We start from the raw sequence: 14,984 nt of genomic DNA, 5'->3' as shown, positions 1-14,984 counted from the left end.
GGATTCCGCTGCCAGCTTGGAGCCCTCCCTTTGGTGGGCACGCCCTCTCCTTTGGCTCTGCCTACCCAGCATGCTCGCTGGGGGCATGTCCACTGACGCCACAGAATAGCTCGCGTCTCCTGGCGAAGTGTTGCTCCAACACAAATTGGATCCCAGCCAATCGTCCCTCAGGAAAGGCAACGCAAAACTGCTTTGCACCGATTGGCAGTGACATCAGAGGCGATCCTGCTGCTGTGGCAACGCTGCTGTGCATCCCATCCCGCTGTCACACACAGGCTAATGGGCCAATTCAGAAAAACAGCCAAAGCGGATTTTGGAGATGATAACTCTGCCGTGTGTTTACTCTTTTTTAACTTTGTCTTGGTTTCCGTCCAAACACAGAACGGGAACTCCCTCCTGCCTTCTCAGTTCCCACATCAAAAGAATCGGCCCTCGGGATTTCTTTTTTTTCATTTCTGCGTTCCCCTCTGTAAGCAGAGCATTCCATCCGGGCCTACGCAGATTTGGCTCCAAATCCGCAAACAAGGGGGCGCGAGGGAGCAAGCGGGACGCCTCGGCAGAACGAGAGCCCCGGCACCTGGAAATGTTCAGCTGCTGGGAGGACTCGGAATCTGATCGCATCGGCCTGGAGTGACTGCCCAAACACTTCTTGGCCAGGGTGGACTCCTGTAAAATGAAAGCTCTATTCGTTATCCACTGTGCCTGAGGGGCAACAGGGTGGCACAGTGGTTAGCACTGCTGCCTCAAAGAGCCAGGGACCTGGGTTCGATTCCCAGCTTGTGTCACTGTCTGCGTGGAGTCCATATGTTGTTCCCGTGTCGGCATGGGTTTCCTCTGGGTGCTCCAGTTTCCTCCCATAGTCCAAAAAGCATGTTGGTTAGGGTGGATTGGCCATGGTAAATTGTCCCTTAGTGTCCAAAGATGTGCAGGTTAGGTGGATTGGCCATGCTAAATTGTCCCTTAGTGTCCAAAGATGTGTAGGTTAGGGTGGATTGGCCATGGTAAATTGTCCCTTAGTGTCCAAAGATGTGCAGGTTAGGTGGATTGGCCATGCTAAATTGTCCCTTAGTGTCCAAAGATGTGCAGGTTAGGTGGATTGGCCATGCTAAATTGTCCCTTAGTGTCCAAAGATGTGTAGGTTAGGGTGGATTGGCCATGCTAAATTGTCCCTTAGTGTCCAAAGATGTGTAGGTTAGGGTGGATTGGCCGTGCTAAATTGTCCCTTAGTGTCCAAAGATGTGTAGGTTAGGTGGATTGGCCGTGCTAAATTGCCTGTTCGTGTCAGGGGGACTAACCCAGGGTAGGGATGAGGTTATGGGGATAAGGCCTGGGTGGGATTGTGGTCAGTGCAGACCTGAAGGGCCAACTGGCCTCCTTCTGCACTGTCGGATTGTATGATTACATTGGCAGACAATCCTTTTGAACCTCAGGTCATTCAGATGCGAAACATTGGCTCTATTCCCTCTCCACAGAGCTGCTGCCTTTCTCCAGCATTGCTGGTTCTGAATCCTTTCAAAATGGTCCCATCTTTCCACATCGATCCATTGATAAAAGTCATCGCACGGTGCCCAGCGGCACAGTGAGAATCACTGGTTTGGTATGGTGCAGAAGGAGGCCATTCGGCCCATCCTGTCTGTACTGCCTCCCAGGACGAGTATTATGATTTAGTGCCATTCCCCTGCCTTTTTCCCGTATCCCTGCACATTGATTCTATTTAAATAAAGATTTAACGCCCTCTCGAATGCCTCGATTGAACCTGCCTCCATCACAATTCCAGGCAGCGTGTTCCAGACCCTAACCACTCCCTGTGTGAAAAGCTGTCTCACATCACCTTTACTTCTTTTGTAAATCTGTGTCCCTCTTATTCCCAACTCTTTTACAAACAGGAACAGTTTCTCCCTGTCTACTCTGTCGAGCCCCTGCATGATTTTGAACATCTCGATCAAATCTCCCCTTAGCCGCCTTCTCTCCAAGGAGAACAGTCCCAATCTCTCCAAGTTTCTCATCACTGGAATCATTCTGATCAACCTTTTTGCACTTTAGGGTGGTATTATCGCTGGGTCTGCCACCCCCGAGTGCGTTTTGTGATGGCCTGTAGAATTGGGAGTCAGGGTAAAGTAAGCGTTCTGTCAGTCGCCAAGCCCACTGTGCCCCTCCCAGGCCGCACTGCCAACCCGGTTCCCAGCCAGAGCGGGCAGGAAGCTGATTAATATCTAAATACACCCACTGAAATGTTATTAATAAGCCTGAGTCAAATGGCCCTCACTATTCACCCACCTCCCCGGCAGCGGCCTGGGGTACAGGCCATTCTGAACCCCCAGGGTTGAGGAAGCAGCACCAACCCCTCAGCAATGAGGCTCTCTCCACCACCCCCCCCTCAACTAACCGGGCAGGCATGAGGTTCAGCCGACCCGCACACCACTCAGCCCCCTCCCCCTCACTCACCCTCCGCATACACCCCCCCCTCATACACCCTCCCCCCATACACCCTCCTCATACACCCTCCTCATACACCCCCCCCCATACACCCTCCTCATACACCCTCCCCCCATACACCCTCCCCCTCATACACCCTCCCCCATACACCCTCCCCTCATACACCCTCCCCCTCATACACCCTCCCCCTCATACACCCTCCCCTCATACACCCTCCCCCATACACCCTCCCCCATACACCCTCCCCTCATACACCCTCCCCCATACACCCTCCCCTCATACACCCTCCCCCATACACCCTCCCCTCATACACCCTCCCCCATACACCCTCCCCCATACACCCTCCCCTCATACACCCTCCCCCATACACCCTCCCCTCATACACCCTCCCCCATACACCCCTCATACACCCTCCCCCTCATACACCCTCCCCCTCATACTCCCTCCCCCTCATACACCCTCCTCATACTCCCTCCCCCTCATACTCCCTCCCCCTCATACACCCTCCTCATACACCCTCCCCCCATACACCCTCCTCATACGCCCTCCCCCTCATACTCCCTCATACTCCCTCCCCCTCATACACCCTCCCTCCTCATACACCCTCCCTCCTCATACGCCCTCCCCCTCATACGCCCTCCCCCCCATACGCCCTCCCCCCCATACGCACTCCCCCCCATACACCCTCTCCCTCACACACCCTCCCCCATAACACCCCCCTCATACACCCTCCCCCCTCATAAATCCTCACCCCCACGCACCCTCCCGCATCATACAACCCCTCCCCCCATACACCCTCCACTCAGCTCCCTCCCCTCCTCGGTCACATCCTAGTAAATCTTTTCTGCATTCCTCCTAGGTTAATCATGTCCTTTCTGTGACTGTGTGAGCTGTAATGTCATGCTGCCTCTCCAGTCCCGGATAGGAGATCGATATTACATTCAATCAGGATAAGACATCGAGCGCGCTGGAACGCTATGTATTTATCTAAAGCTTTTTAAGAAAACACCATTCGGAGCCTACAATCGCTTTTGGTTTCCTTAGCAACCAATAGAACAAGCACTGCACTCTGTAAGGTGGGTAGTTTGACCTTTGCCCCCCCCTCCAGCAGCAGAATCCTCCCCTCCGGTGCAGGATGACAGCCTGGACTAGGCCGGGATCCATGGTAACAAGGCAGCAGGCTAGCCGTCTGCGCACCCCACGACTAACATCCGAATCAGAAGCAGGGGCAGGCCGCTCAGCCCCTCCAGCCCTGCTTCCCCATTCAATAAGATCCTCTCTTGACCTGATTGGAACCTCAAGCCCTCTTCCTGCTCCCCCGATAACCTTTGACCCCCCCCCTCGTTAATCAGGACACGCTCCACCTCCGGCCTAACAATATTCGAGGATTCTGCCTGTTGAGGTCGCAAAAGTTCCAGAGCCCTCGAAGACATTCTCCTCAGATCTGTCTGAAATGGGTGACCTCTGATTTTTAATCAGTGACCCCCTCCCCCCCACCCCCCTACCCCCCTCCGGTTTTGGATTCTCCCACAAGATGGAATATCCTCTCCACATCCACACTGTCGATACCCCTCAGGGTTTTAAATCAAGTTATCTCTCACTCTTCTAAACCCCAGGCTGGGGGGGGTGGCACAGTGGGTTAGCACTGCTCCCTCACAGCGCCAGGGACCCAGGTTCGATTCCAGCCCTCGGGTCACTGTCTGTGTGGAGTCTGCACGTTCTCCCTGTGTCTGCGTGGGTTTCCTCCCACAATCCAAAAGACATGCTGGTTAGGCTGCATTGGCCGTGCTAAATTCTCCCTCAGTGTAACCCGAACAGGACTTGGGGATTTTCACAGTAACTTCATTGCAGTGTTAATGTAAGCCTACTTGCGACATTAATAAACTTTTTTTTTGGACACAAGCCCAGCTTATCCAACCTTTCCTCAGAAGACAATCATTCACCCATTCCTGGTATTAATTGAATAAACCTTCTCGGAACTGCTTCCGACACAGTCACATTGTCCCTTAAGTAAGGAGACCAATACTGTCCACCATAAGACCAAGAGACATAAGAGCAGAACGAGTCCATTCGGCCCATCAAGTCTGTTCCGCCATTCAAATATGGCTGATATTTTTCTCAGCCCCATTCCCCTGCCTTTTCCCCATAACCTCTGATCCCCTTATTAATCAAGAACCGATCTATCTCTGTCTTAAAGACACTCAGTGACGTGGCCTCCTCTGCGGCAAAGAGTTCCACAGATTCCCCACTCTCTGGCTGAAGAAATTCCTCCTCATCTCTGTTTTAAAGGATCGTCCCTTTACTCTGAGGTTGTGCCCTCTGGTTCTAGTTTTTCCCACTAGTGGAAACATCCTCTCCACATCCACTCTATCCAGGCCTCGCAGTATCCTGTAAGTTTCAATCAGATCCCCTCTCATCCTTCTAAACTCCGAGTACAGATCCAGAGTCCTCAACCATTCCTCATACGACAAGCTCTTTGTTCCAGGGATCATTCTTTTGAACCTCCTCTGGATCCTTTCCAAGGCCAGCACATCCTTCCTTAGATATGGGGCCCAAAACTGCTCACAACACTCCAAATGGGATTTGACCAGAACCTTATACAGCCTCAGAAGTACATCCCTGCTCTTGTATTCTAGACACGACTCCAGATGTGTTCTCAATAATGCCCTACACAACTGAAGCATAACCTCCCTCCTTTTGTAATCAATTCTCACAATAAATAATGACGTTCTAATAGTTTTCCCTCGCTACTTGCTGTACCTACAGACTACCCTTTTGCGATTCATGCATTGGGACACCCAGATCCCTCTGCGTCTCGGAGATAACTAACTCCTTTTTCCCTCTTCCTGCCAAAATGCACAATTTCACACTTTCCCCCCAGACCTTTACCCACTCACATTGTTTTAATTCACTCTTGGGACATGGGTGTCGGTGGCCATTTATTGCCCATCCCTAGTTGCCCGAGGGCAGTTGAGAGTCAACCTGAGGTTGTGTTGCTGTGGCTCTGGAGTCACCAGACCGGGGTAAAGACAGCAGACTTCCTTCCCTAAAGGGAACCAGATGGGTTTTTCCAACAATCCGTAGATTCTCAATTCCAGATATTTTTTATTGAATTCAAATTCCACCATCTACTGTGGCGGGGAATCGAACCCGGGGTCCCCCGGAACATTAGCTGAGTTTCTATATTAATAGTCTAGCGATAATACCACGAGGCCGTCGCCTTTCAGGCCAGTTCCTGTTTGCCTGTTTCTCTTCCACATTGGATTTTAAGGCCAGTTTCTTTTCAACTTCCAGGATTTCAGTTCAAGTTTTTGAAAAAAAGTAATCGTTCAAACAATAAATAAACAGCTTTCACTTCACGAAAAGGGTCTTCAGGGACAGGCTGGCTATCTTGACCTTGTCTCCATGTCCCACAAGGTTTTGTAGCAGTGTGACTGTTTAGCAGCCCATCTCGCTCAGTGTCTGCGGGGCCTAATTCCAAAGGCTGACTAGAGCTCTGCTTAAAGCCCCTGCCCCGCTGCCTGACCCAGTTCAGAAGGATGAGGAGGGGGATCTCATTAGAATACAAACATAGAAACTAGAAGCAAGATGAGGCCATTCGGCCCTTCGAGCCTGCTCCACCATTCATTATGATCATCCAATTCAATATCCTGAACCCCCTTCCCCCCCATATCCCTCGATCCCTTTAGCCCCAAGAGCGATATCTAATTTCTTCTTGAAATCACACAACATTTTGGCCTCAACTACTTTCTGTGGGAGTGAATTCCACACATTCCCCACCCTCTGGGTGAAGAAATTTCTCCTCACCTCAGTCCTAAAAGGTTTACCCCTTATCCTCAAACTATGACCCCTAGTTCTGGATTCCCCCACCATCGGGAACATTCTTTCTGAATCTACCCTGTCTAACCCTGTTAGAATTTTATAAGTTTCTATCAGATTCCCTCTTACTCTTCTAAACTCCAGTGAATATAATCCTAACCGACTTAGTCTCTCCTCATAAGACAGACCTGCCATCCCAGGAATCAGCCTGGTAAACCTTCGCTGTGCTCCCTCTATAGCAAGGATATCCTTCCTCAGATAAGGAGACCAAAACTGCACACAATACTCCAGGTGTGGCCTCACCAATGCCCTGTACAATTGCATCAAAACATCCCTATTCCTGCATTCAAATCCTCTCGCTATGAAGGCTGACATACCATTTGCTGCCTTTACTGCCTGTTGTACCTGCATGCTTACTTCCAGTGACTGATGCACAAGGGCTCCAAGATCTTACTGAGTATCCACCTCTCTCAATTTACACCCATTCAAGTAATAATCTGTCTTCCTATTATTGCGACCGAAGTGGATAATCTCACATTTATCCACATTGATGAAAGGCCTGGATAGACTGGATGTGGGGAAGATGTTTCCATTTGTAGGAGAGACTAAATCTGAGAGCACAGCCTCAGAGTAAAGTGACGACTAAGAGGCAATTTAGCATGGCCAATCCGCCTAACCTCCACATCTTTGGAGTGTGGGGAGCAAACCCACGCAGACACGGGGAGAACATGCAGTCTCCACTCAGAGACAGTGAGCCGAGCCGGGAATTGAACCCGGGTCCTTGTTGTTGTGAGGCAGCAGTGCTAACCACCGAAGCGCTCTGCAGATCCTTGTAATTTCCATAGTGGGTCTGAGCTGTCAGAAATCCCTGTGTGAAATAATGACCTGTTCAGTTACGTCTGCAGTGACTTGGGAATCCTTCCTGCTCTTGTGCAGCAGACAGTATGATCTGTGATGAGATAATACTGCAGGCAGTGCTGTGTAACAGCCTCTGCTGATGTCATGGAGGGGTGGGTGCTGCTTTTGCTCTGTAGGTGTGTCCTGGGTGCAGTGAAAACACAAATCACTTTGCAGTCACATAACGTGACCTGTTCATTTCTCTCCCTCCCTTTCCCAGCTCAGTGACGGAAACTCCAGTCCAGTGAGTCGACTTACCAGGGTAAGGACTAACATTCAGTGTGTGTGTGTTTAATCTCTCTTTCGGGAAAGTGGGGATAGCCTTAATAATGACAGCTCCTTCGATCTGAGTCTTTCAATTGATGAGTTATTTAGTGTGTGTGTGATCGTGGCTGTAGCTGTCTCAGATTTACTCCAATTCTTCTTGCATTTACAGCCGTCACAGTTTCCTGTGACATCTCAAAGTGAACTATGTTCCTCAGTGTCTCGGGCATGTCATGCCCTCTTGTGCCTTTGCAATTCTTTAGCTGAAACACTTGCAGACTTTTCAGAAGTAACAGTCTCTCGCTCTCTCTCTCTCTTTCTCTTACACTTCCTCTTTTCATGTTCTGACAAAGTACTTTCTCAGCTTAACCCTTGAGGCTCCAGCTGGTTAAAAAAGCCAAGTAGAGAGAAAAAAAAACCGTCACGTCAGTCTGTGTGGACTGGAGTGGGCTTTACCCATGTTCTGGGAAATGTGATTTTGACAAAAGCCAGTTTGCTTAATGCTGGAAATGTACCTTTTCCCATCAGGATTGGCCATGCTAAAATTCCTCTTAGTGTCCAAAGATGTGCAGGTTAGGTGGATTGGCCATGCTAAATTGTCCCTTAGTGTCCAAAGATGTGCAGGTTAGGTGGATTGGCCATGCTAAATTGTCCCTTAGTGTCCAAAGATGTGCAGGTTAGGTGGATTGGCCATGCTAAGTTGTCCCTCAGTGTCCAAAGATGTGCAGGTTAGGTGGATTGGCCATGCTAAATTGCCCCTTAGCATCAGGAGGATTGGGAGGGTGAAAATGTGGGGATACAGTGATTGGGCCTGGGTGGGATTGTTGTTGGTGCAGACTTGATGGGCCGAATGTCCTCCTTCTGTGGAGGATCTCTGATTCGATGAAACAATAGGTGATTGCTATTTGGCAGAAGCAATTTGAGGAGAGTGAGTTGCAATCGTGTCAGGGTGCTGTTGGTTTTTGGTGTTGGCTGTTTCACAAGTTATTTCACAACTTGTGAAATAGCCATGCTCTGCTGGGTTGTTCTGGTGCCGCTGTGGGGAGGCTGAGTGAAATCTGGAAGACAAAATTTTCCATTCACGGGATGTGTAGTGTGTCATCTCTGTGTCTCTCCTCGGGGCATTTAAGTAAAAACACCCACCATCCCTGGTGGCAGCGTGAGCGACTTAGAACTCCAGCAGCTCAGGGGCAAGGCGAACCTGACATGCAAATGTCAACGTTTAATCGTTGGTGTCACAAGTAGCCTTATGTTAACGCTGCAATGAAGTTACTGTGACAATCCCCCAGTTGCCACACTCCTGCTCGGGTACACTGAGGGAGAATTTAGCACAGCCAACGTACCCTAACCAGCACGTCTTTCGGACAGTGGGAGGAACATAAGAAATAGGAGCAGGAGTAGGCCATCTAGCCCCTCGAGCTTGCCCCGCCATTCAATAAGATCATGGCTGATCTGATAATGGTTCAGTTCCACTTACCTGCCTGCTCCCCTTAATTCCCTTATCGATTAAAAATCTATCTATCTGTGACTTAAACACATTTAGCGAGGTAGCCTCCACCACTTCAACAGGCAGAGAATTCCAGAGATTCACCACCCTTTGAGTGAAGAAGTTCCTCCTCAACTCCGTTCTAAATTGACTCCCCCTTATTTTGAGGCTGTGCCCTCTAGTCCTGTTGTCCTTTCTAAGTGGAAAGAATCTCTCTACCTCTACCCTATCCATCCCCTTCATTATCTTTTATATCTCTATAAGATTCCCCCCTCAGCCTTCTAAACTCCGTACAGGGCCAATCTACTCAATCTCTCCTCATAAGCTAACCCCCTCATCTCCGGTATCAGCCTGGTGAACCTTCTCTGTACCTCCTCCAAAGCCAATATATCCTTTCTTAAATAAGGGGACCAAAACTGCACACAGTACTCCAGGTGCGGCCTCACCAGTGCCCTGTACAGTTGCAGCAAGACCTCCCTGCTTTTATGCTCTCGCGATAAAGGAAACCCACGCAGACATGGGGAGAACGTGCAGACTTCGCACAGACAGTGACCCAAGCCAGGGAATCGAACCCAGGTCCCTGGCGCTGTGAGGCCGCAGTGCTAACCCACTGTGCCACCGTGCCGTGACATGTAACAGCCCATATATTCACCGGGTAAGAGAACTGGCAATGCAACTCAGCTGTGTTCACACGTGACTCCAGTCCCAGGTCAGGGGGTGGGTCACAGCCTCCTGCTGTGGGTGTAGCAAAGTGGATTTTCCTGGTGGTGAGCTGAGCACCATCCTTCCCATAGGAGACTTCTGTCAATGTTGTTATCAGACCAGTTCGATAATGACCTGGCACAGTTGTACTGACAAAAACAGCCCCTGCCCATACCACCACCCTCTGTTACTTTTGCTTGGGTGCATCCACTGGCACAATCATACCCAGTATTAGGGGAGAGGGCATGGGTGCCCTTAACATCGATGCTGAACCCAATGAAGTCATCAAGGAGCACCACAATTTGATTTATTATTGTCACTTTTTTGAATTCATTCATAGGACATGGGCGTCGCTGGCAAGGCCAGCATTTATTGCCCATCCCTAGTTGCCCCTTGAGAAGGGGGTGCTGAACTGTATTGGGATACGTTGAAAAATATTGCTTCTTGTGTGCTTTACAGACAAAAGCATACCATTCATAGAGTACATAGGGGAGAAGGAAAGGAGAGGGTGAACATAAGAAATAGGAGCAGGAGTAGGCCATCTAGCCCTTCGAGCCTGCCCCGCCATTCAATAAGATCATGGCTGATCTGTCGTGGCTCAGTTCCACATTCCTGCTTTCTCCCCATAACCCTTAATCCCCTTGTCTATCAGAAACCTATCTACCCGTGACTTAAATATACTTTAATATATGCAGAATGTAGTGTCGTGTTTGTAGAAAGATCAGCTTAATATTTGATTTGATTTATTATTGTCGCATGTATTGGGATACAGTGAAAAGTATTGTTTCTTGCGTACTATACAGACAAAGCATACTGTTCATAGAGAAGGAATGGAGAGGGTGCAGAATGTAGTGTTACAGTCACAGCGAGGGTGTAGAGAAAGATCAACTTAATATAAGGTAAGTCTATTAAAAAGTCTGACAGCAGCAGGGAAGAAGCTGTTCTTGAGTTGGTCGGTACGTGACCTCAGACTTTTGTATCCTTTTCCCGACGGAAGAAGGTGGAAGAGAGAATGTCTGGGGGGCGTGGGGTCTTTGATTATACTGGCTGCTTTTCCAAGGCTGCGGGAAGTGTAGACAGAGTCAATGGATGGGAGGCTGGTTTGTGTGATGGATTGGGCTACATTCACCACCCTTTGTAGTTCCTTGCGGTCTTGGGCAGAGCAGGATCCCATACCAAACTGTGATAAAACCAGAAAGAATGCTTTCTATGGGGCATCTGTAAAAGTTGGTGAGAGTCGTAGCGGACATGACAAATTTCCTTCGTCTTCTGAGAAAGTAGAGGCATTGGTGGGGCTTCCTTAACTATAGTGTCGGTGTGGGGGTACCAGGGCAGGTTGTTGGTGATCTGGACACCTAAAAACCTGAAACTCCTGACTATTTCCACTTTATCCCCATTGATGTAGACAGGGGCGTGTTCTCCTTTACACTTCCTGAAGTCGATGACAATCTCCTCCGTTTTGAGGGAGAGATTATTGTCACCGCACCAGTTCACCAGATTCTCTATCTCATTCCTGTAACTCTGTCATTGTTTGAGATCCGACCCAATACGGTGATGTCATCAGCAAACTTGAAAATCGAATTGGAGGGGAATTTGGCCGCACAGTCAGAGGTGTATAAGGAGTATAGTAGGGGGCTGAGAACACAGCCTTGTGGGGCACCAGTGTTGAGGATGATTGTGGAGGAGGTGTTGTTGCCGATCCTTACTGATTGTGGTCTGTGAGTTAGGAAGTTCAGGATCCAGTCACAGAGGGAGGACCCGAGACCCAGGCCACGGAGTTTGGAGATGAGTTTTGTGGCAATGATGGTGTTGCAGGCACTGAGGAAAGGGAGTGATGAGGAAAGGGAGTGATGAGGAAATGACAAAGGAAGAGTCTGAGGGTGTTCGGGATTGAGCTGCCGATGATTGCCACTACGCAGCAGATCTGGAGACTACAAGGGTCTCCCTGGACCGTGGGCCCTGTACGACCCCAGCCATGGGCACAGCCCGTGATCCCGGGCACCCTCTGGGGGCCCTGGCAGAGAAGTCCAGGCAGCAGAACTACATCCTCAGGCCTACTCGCCACTCCACCATGTTCCTGGAGGCAGAGTGGGCGTCACTGGGGCGGGTCTCCACCTCGGTCTGGGGCCTCCGCACAGGTGGCATTAGCCGTGATATTGAGCGGGTAACCCTTGTCCCGCCAGCTGAGGGTTACCCTCGAAGATTCTGGGTACCTCCGAGTGTGCCAGGATGAATGCGCTGTGCCCACTGCCAGGATGCAGTGGGTATGATGCTCAGCGGGATGATCAGGGAGTGTTGATGTTGGCTGTTCCCTATTAAGACAGTGCTCTGAGGGCAATATGGGCATCCCAGCGATGGCATGAAATCCTGCAGCCTGGGCATCCTGGTGGGCCTGGTCAAGGTGGAAGGTGATGTAGTCCAATGCCCAGGCACAGAGGGCATCAGTCACCGCGCAGATGCGAGGCAGGTCTACCGATGGAATGAAAGCTCAGGGCTTGCGAGTGTCCTCTTCCTCCTCTGGGGGACAGGTGGGCGAGGCCTTGGCACAGATGCCACAGAGGTATTGGTGGCATATGTTGTCCGACAGCCAGTGTCAAGACCAGTGCCTCCTGTAGATCCATGGCCTACCGTATCGCTGACTTCTTACCCCTGCTCCTTGGCCTAAAGTTCCCGGGCTGCCTCTGGTGGTAGTGGGTCAGGCCTGGGCAGGCCTTGGCACTCCTTCCACTGCCAATCTGCCTTGGCAACAGCCACCAGGATTAATGTGAGCAGGCACGAAAATCATCTGGAATTTGTCAGGAGGTGGAAAGGAGAGAGCGAGGGAGTTAGCAATGTTATCCATCTTCTCGGCCTCTGCATTCCCTCATCCCAGTGTGACCCAGAGAAAGTTGGCCAGCCTGGCTTTCGTGAGCTGCTGCCCACACCGGTGAGCTTGCACGCTGACAGTAATGGACCCATGACCCTCCCTCATCTCCTTCCTCCGGCCCGGATCATCCCTCTCTCCGATTCATTAGGTGCGCGTCTTGTTCCGCTACAAGCGGATGCCCGTCTCTGGCTCCATCACCGTGAGCCTCAGGCCCTGCTTGTGGCTGCCCTCTCTCCCATGAGCCTTTGGGAGGTCTAGGGGCACGCTGGGTTCTCCAGGACGATGGAGCGTTGATGGGGGCTGGCATGAATGTAAGCGGGCACAGTGGCTGTCCGAGGCCAGAGCAACCATCTAGTGGCAGCTCCTGAGAGAACACCATGCCAGCTTTCCCCTTGGCAAGCACGCCAAAGGGCTTGGCAGCCTCGCTGTGACCTGGCACGTAAGGAATAAGGGGGACGCTATTCCTTCCACAAAACCTTCTGGTCCCCTTCCAGGACAGAGTTGGCACGCCAGCCCTGTACCATTCACCAACCCACTAACATGAGGAGCCAATGGGCGCAACATTGGGCATTTGCGATTGGATCTTTGGCCCTTCTCTTGGGTTTTCTGGAGTGGGGTTCCTCAGCAAGGGTCCCTCGTGCCTCCTTGTCTGAGCCGAGGCAGCTGTTTGCGTGGCATAGACGTTCGTCACGTGTTGGCAAGCAGCTCCCTCTGAATACAGTGCTGCGATGTCGCTGAGAGAGGTAATGCCTTTTGCAGTGCTGAGTGAGAAAGCCAAGGGTTAAACTAAGAGACGAATGGGGAGGCGATGGCCTAGTGGTATTATCGCTAGACTATTAATCCAGGAACTCAGCTAATGTTCTGGGGGACCCGGGTTCGAATCCCACCACGGCAGACGGTGGAATTTGAATTCAATAAAAGATATCTGGAATTAAAAATCTACCAATGAAACCATTGTTGGAAAAACCCATCTGGTTCACTAATGTCCCTTTGGGGAAGGAAATCTGCCATCCTTACCCGGTCTGGCCTACACGGGGCGGTATGATGGCACATTGGTTAGCACTGTGCCGGGGACAAGGGTCATGGGTGGATGGGGGGGACTCATAATGTTAAAATGGCGGCATGGGCTCGTTGGGCCGAAAGGCCTGTTTCCCGGGCTGTTTTGTTCTTTGGACCTGGGTTCGATTCCCGGCTTGGGTGATTGTCCCTGTGGAGTTTGCACATTCCCCCCGTGTCTGCATGGGTTTCCTCCCACAGTCCAAAGATGTGTGGGTTAGGGTACGTTGGCCGTGCTAAATTCTCCCCCCGCCCCCCCGAACAGGGGGATTTTCACAGTAACTTCATTGCAGCGTTAATGCAAGCCTACTTGTGACTAATAAATAAACTTTAACGTGACTCCAGAGCCACAGCACTGTGGTTGACTCTCAACTGCCCTCCAGGGGCAAGTAGGGGTGGGCAATAAATGCTGGCCCAGCCAGCGACACTCATGTCGCACGACTGAATTGTAAAAAACTTGTCAGAAAGTACTCGCGATGTCCGGGAAGGGTCAATGTATGGTTCGCTTCATTCTAAGATATTTCTGCCATTGCACTGACATTTAAATGCTAAGCTGAAAAAAAAAATCCACTCTCTGTTTTAATTTGACGACACTTCAGTGCTCAGCAGGCATGCTGGGTTAGCTCGAGTATTGACTGCATTTTTGAGAAGTACAATGCCAGCAAAAACAGACTTTTTATAAACCAAAGTAGGTCTTTCATAAATATATAACATCGGCGAGGCCGTTTTAGAGACAGCGTGTGCCAAACAATAACGAGATAAGGATTGATATATTGTGGAACTGTGTTCAGCTGGCTGTCTGTTATTCAATTACTGTTATCAGTAAAGGGCTGGCAGAAGAAGCCAGTCTATCTTTTCTCTCTCTCTCTCCTCACTGTTGTAATGATTGCACTTGAAGTTCTGTTCAATGAAAGAAATACATTGTGCCAGTGCCGCCTCCGTCTATTCAAAGGAATGAATGGGCCCGAGCGTTTCTGGCATCACAAGCAGGATTGAGAAAGGCCTACTGGGTTGATTTCAACGCTGGTTATCAGTGCTTCTCCAGTGGGATAAGGATGAGGCCAGAGTGAGCAGCAGCAGGGCAGAGGGAGAGAGCATGAGCCTGCCTGGAGTGTTGAGTGATTGCATCAACAAGGAGGTTTTTGATGTGATGTGGACTGTTTGCCAACACATCTTTCCCCTGCTACAGGGGCATATTGCGGACAGCTGGGTACTCAGCGAGACCTTGGAACATCAGTCGCTGAAAGTAAGCGCGCAGGTACAGCAGGCAGTAAAGAAGGCAAATGGTATGTTGGCCTCCATAGCGAGAGGATTTGAATACAGGGTTAGGGATGTTTTACTGCAATTGTACAGGGCGTTGGTGAGGCTACACCTGGAGTATTGTGTGCAGTTTTGCTGAGGAAGGATGTCCTTGCTATAGAGGGAGTACAGTGAAGGTTTACCAGGCTGATTCCTGGG

At 50.4% G+C, this 14,984-nt stretch overlaps 1 protein-coding gene across 1 annotated transcript in view; it reads left to right on the top strand.

Annotated features, from left to right (window-relative positions):
- The first annotated feature begins 7,328 nt into the window (after window positions 1–7,328).
- LOC145361856 (diacylglycerol kinase beta-like) overlaps window positions 7,329–14,984 on the top strand; it is a 93,917-nt gene continuing 86,261 nt past the window's right edge. The window contains exon 1 of the mRNA XM_080217832.1: window positions 7,329–7,414. The gene's annotated coding sequence lies outside the window, so the exon portion shown is untranslated. The remainder of the gene's footprint in view (window positions 7,415–14,984) is intronic.

The sequence above is a fragment of the Carcharhinus amblyrhynchos genome, chromosome X (genome assembly GCF_965287045.1).
Source record: "Carcharhinus amblyrhynchos chromosome X, sCarAmb.v2.hapA, whole genome shotgun sequence".
Lineage (NCBI taxonomy): Eukaryota > Metazoa > Chordata > Chondrichthyes > Carcharhiniformes > Carcharhinidae > Carcharhinus > Carcharhinus amblyrhynchos.
Note: the sequence above shows the minus strand (reverse complement) of the source record. Positions and strands in the feature narration are given on the sequence as shown.